Source organism: Carlito syrichta, unplaced genomic scaffold, assembly GCF_000164805.1.
Source record: "Carlito syrichta isolate Samal-C Ts95f unplaced genomic scaffold, Tarsius_syrichta-2.0.1 Scaffold304647, whole genome shotgun sequence".
Classification (NCBI taxonomy): Eukaryota; Metazoa; Chordata; class Mammalia; order Primates; family Tarsiidae; genus Carlito; species Carlito syrichta.
The window spans coordinates 63,024-68,170 of NW_007248743.1; the positions used below are offsets into that span (position 1 = coordinate 63,024).

Consider the following 5,147-nt stretch of genomic DNA (forward strand, 5'->3'; position numbering starts at 1 on the left):
ACACACACACACACACACACACACACACACACACACAGGCACACACACACACAGGCACACACACACACAGGCACACACAGGAGCATGGACAAAACAGCATGGTAAGAGATCCTAATATTTAGAAAAGATGAAGTGGGAGGTGGAGACACAATAGAATCACTAGTAATTGTCAAATTCTACTGAGCATCTTATTGAGATTACCCATTACTCTGTGTTGAAGAAGTTTCATTAATAGACTTTAAATATGTTAACAGGAATGTCCTTGTCTATTCTCTTATACACTATGCTCTATCCTCTCAGAAAATGACCATTGACTTATTGACAATATTAGATATTGGCATTAGGGAGTATGCCTTCCTTGGGAGAGGACCACATGTTTACAAGACCAAGCCTGAGGATCGTTTTGAGGTTAACAGAACAGAATAGTTTTGTTCGTTTGTTTGTTTATTGTTCTGGTATGTTTATATATTCATTCATTTTGAAGAGAGGCATTTTTCTCCCTAATTGTCATAACAATATCATTAAACATTTGGTAGTTTTCTGGTCTATTTGCTTCCAATCAGTTCCAACTGCTTGTATGCCCATGTAAAGTTATTTTCTACACATAGTTTACCCTTTAAAAAAAAAAACTATTTCTAAGCCTTTTTATTTCCCCCTAATATTCAGTGATTGGAAATTAAAAACAAAAACATTAAATCAAAATCACTTCTTTAATCAAATACTCACTGAAAAATTGAAAGCACTTAGGTACTTTTATCATTCACATTTCTTACTACTTAGTGTCTGGATACAGTCCACATTTTCAATCTGGAATTAAACTTAGTATTTGGAATTTATCCATTCCCTTGGATATCAAGTTAAAAATTAGCCAACTCCTTTCTGGCTAATCTCAATAAATACTATTGCTTTGACTCATTTCCCAATCACTTTCCTATAGCTACAGGCTCAGTTGGCACATGGACTGCATTTCAAGTTATCACAGGCAACATTTAACTAACTGTTTTGCCATAGCATAGCATGACTCTCTAAGCTTCCAGCCTAATGTAATTGTTTCCTTATCACCTGCTTCCTGATGATAAAACCATCACTACTTATTTTCATTTTTTGTGTTATACCACCACTCTTCTTCCAGTACCAATTGATGTACTAGTTTGTATTATTAATGGTAGCAATTGTAACAAGTAAGCCTCAAAATACTAGAGAGTTAACACAATGAAAGTTTATTTCTCTTCCTCATTGAACCCAGTGTAGATACTCCTTGCTGGTAGGTAGCTAGCTGTAAAGTCATTCCATCTCGGATCTCTACCATTTCCAGATTTTTGGAGTATTTTTCTGAATCTGTCTTTCTGGGATGCATATGAGGAGTAATATGCAGTGAAAAATAATACAGTTGAAAATTGCACAAGAGGTTTGTTAGGCCAAGTTTGGAAATAGTAAACATCACTTCCATTTGTTGTCCATTGGTGTGTACTCAGTCATATGGCCACGCCTATCTTGAAACACAACTGTGAAATGTAGGTGAGCTTTAGTTCTAGGAGGCAGAGGAAGTAGACTTTATGGGGGAAGTCTTTATTATGGTACTTAAAATAAATCTGTAGAGATGGAGAAACATAGACACATTAGAGACCATTTTCTACCCATATTACAAGTAGAAATGGATAAGGGAAAGTGAAAAAAACCCAACTCCAAAAAGGCTTAAAACAAGGCTGTAGCACAGATCTGCAAAATATTTATCAAGCTGAACTTATATGTTTGTCTTTTATTTTGTTTATGGTCCTTCAACTATTACATTGATATTCAAGTGAACAATATTGCATAATGTCTTCTTATAAGTAAAGCTTAGTAATAGCTGAACACTATTCCATGTGTTCTCTATGGGATATATTTTATAATGGTGTTCACTGAAATTTAAGATTTTAAAATGTATTTAAATTTGGCTTTGACTTGGAGAAAGAATATTACTAGTTACGGAATGCCTGGAATATTTTGATATAATGGACAACTTTTAATTGCTAATTATTTATGTTCCATGTACACGAGAAGAAGATTGTAGCTCCAGATAAGATACCTAAAGACAGTTCTTCATTCTTATTAACCTAATGTTAATTGAAGGTTTATCCCAAGAATCTCACCATTTCCTCCTTTGGGAAATGCTCCCTATTGCTCACTGTTAGTATGTTAGTTAACTATTGCTGCAAAGAATGCTGCATAATAAACAATTCCAAAATCTCAGTAACTTTACATAACCAGCATTTATTGTTCATGCTCACAGATCTGCAGTCTATCTGGGGTATCTACTTCAGGCTTTCTGGGTAGTGGGTTTGGCTTCAGGATGAATTGAGTTCAGGTTTTTTTCCAATGTTATCTTCATTTTCCTTAGACTAGCAGTTACCAGAGTCATGTAATTTTCTTGACAGATGAAAAATATTCAAGAAATCAAAACAAAATTACAACCACCTGCAGTGACTCGTATTCTGTTCATATCATGCCTGCTGCTATTACATTGTCTAAACTCAAACTCAAAGTCTATGGTGTAGGAATATAGACTCAATCTACTTTATTACAAGGTACTGAAAGATCACTTAGAAAAACCAAGAAGAATCAGACTGATAATCCAGTATACCACAGTGCTACTTAGGATATTATAGCTTGAGAAGATGGGTTTAACTGATTAGCAATTTTTCCCCCCACTGGAAAACAATCGCTATTGAGATCCCACCAGCTGCACAGTCTGTACCTGGCATTAAGCTCCTTTTTCCTTTGCCATTCAGTCTTTCTTGAGTAGTACTATGAACGCTTTCTTTTCCTCCACAGTCTGGAAGCAGCTATGGGCAAATTTGGAGGTGGTGTCGATGAACTTAAGGTAAGTCTTCTCCAGAGCCTGCCATTAGGTCTGCACCAGCAAGGACTTGTGCAGGGTGAGCACTCGCTTCTTGATCCCTACCACACAGTCAGCATGATGAAGTCATTGGTCACTTCAACATAGTGGACAAAGCCACCTAAAGGGTTAATGCTCTTGTCAGACAGATTACAATTGGTGTAGGTGTTGTTCTTGATCAACTTGTCATTCTTGATAAGGTAACCCTGGTCAATCTTATAGATCTTCTTGGTGCGGTGGTGATGGTAGCCTTTCTGCCCAGTCCGTGCTACAGAGAAGGCCACAAGGGCAGGATGCCACACCTCAATATAGGCAACTTCACACAGCCTTTGGTGGGTCTTGAAGGCAGCTTCTTGGTGTGTCAATGACTGGTAATCCTTTTGAAGCTTTTACCCTTGGTCATCCCAATTATGTCAATCATCTCATCCTGCTTGAACATTTGGTTCACCGGGCCCAGCTGCTCCAGCCTCTCCCAGGCCCAGTCCAGTTTCTTAGCCATAGTGCCTTCATTCACCTGGATCTCCATCAGGTGGGCTTTCTTCTGGCACAGGAGAAACAGGAAAATCTTGGTGTGCACAATGATGCAGATGACCTGGCAGTACTTTTTTGTGCTGCTGAAGTCCTTCTCCAGTTGCTGCTTGCCATCCTCACTCTGCCATTTCCTTTTCTTGCAATACTTGGTGAAGGCCTTCTTCTTAGACTTATGCCAGTTCTTATAAAAGTGCCTTTGCACGCATCTCTGATGTGCTCAACAAAGATGGTCTTTAAGGTCCGGAGGCTTCAGGGAGGTTTCCATATAGCCCATGATGCCTACAACCACCATGGGTGCCATCTGCATGATGGTCACGGCCTCCACAATATCCTTCCTGTTCACCTTGGATCCTGGCCTATCAACCTGTGGGTCATGCCAGCCTTGTATCCCTGTAAGGCTGTGAGGTGACAGGCTTGGAAGGGTCTTCCTTGGGGAAGCTCTTTACCTTCCCATGATGCCTGCTGCTGTGCTTCCAAGGCAGGAAGCCCAGGAATCCAGGTGTGGGAACAGAAACCTTGCCGTGAGACATAATGCCATCAAGTCCCATTGGTGGAGCCATTAGTGATTGTTAATGACATAGCAATGTTTAAAGAAGTTGGAGCTATGTGATATTTTTGTTGTTATTTTTAAATCTTACTTCTATTAACTACATTGAAAGCACAGCCCCTCCTATTCCTGAGATCTGAAGTTCCTTTCAAAACTTATATAATATTCTGCATGATACCCAGTATCTGCATTCACTCATAACACCAGTAAGCCCAGAAGGATCATGTTTGTTGAGTGGTGATTCAGTACTCTATCCACTGCACAAATATGTGATATATCAAAGAAGCAAATTTGGGCAACATGGTGAAGTAATTAATTGTGATGGGAATGTAGAAGAGAAAGGAGTCTTTTGTGTGTTTCATTTTTTGTTTTTTGGGGGTGGGAAAATTAAAAATAACATATTTGATTTTGGCCATATTGAAATTGATATAAAATGCAACAAAATAAAACACTCTGTATAATATTAGAAAAATGATTTAAATATTAGGAGAAACAAAAGAATAAATGAAGAAAAGACAATAATAAAAGCATAGATAGATGTATTCATCTCACCAAAGACTGCTTGTTATTGTTTTTACTTCAGCCAAATGGATATTATACAAATAATACAAGCTCACGAGATAGAATTTAAATGAAAGCAATGCCAATATCCTTATTTGTTTTTTTCACCCTTTCTAGTCATAGTGAGTAGGAGAAGGAATAATTCAATGAAGATGATTTTGGGTTTGAAGCTTTATCCTCCAGAAATAGTACAGGGGTCATTTATGGCAAAGAAAGGAAGTGTTGTTATTCTATTAGCCTATAGTTCCCTTAGGAAATTATTTTCATTGATTAGTTCGGGGATATAGAGAAATTCTGCCATATTTTTGTGCCATAGTTTCTAGTCTACATAACAGAAAAACAGAAAACCTAATGTATGACTTATTTTATTAGGTTGTTGTGAGCAGAAGGAAAAATGACCTTCTTTTTTATGAAATTAAATGAAGATTGTTATGACTCTTATTGAGAGTGGGATGGCACCCTCAACACCTTATTTGATTCGCTAATTTTTCCAAATTGCATTGGTAAATTCCAATAAAAAGATTATGTTTCAAATATTGCTTTCTGCTTATAGTAAAATCACTATGCTATAACAAATTTGCATATTTCTTTATAACTTAAGACATTCTGATTTTATTGAATTTATTTGGT

At 37.2% G+C, this 5,147-nt stretch overlaps 1 pseudogene; it reads right to left on the minus strand.

Moving 5' to 3' along the window:
• Window positions 1–2,743: 2,743 nt before the first annotated feature.
• Window positions 2,744–3,939, minus strand: LOC103262896 (annotated as a pseudogene).
• Window positions 3,940–5,147: the final 1,208 nt, after the last annotated feature.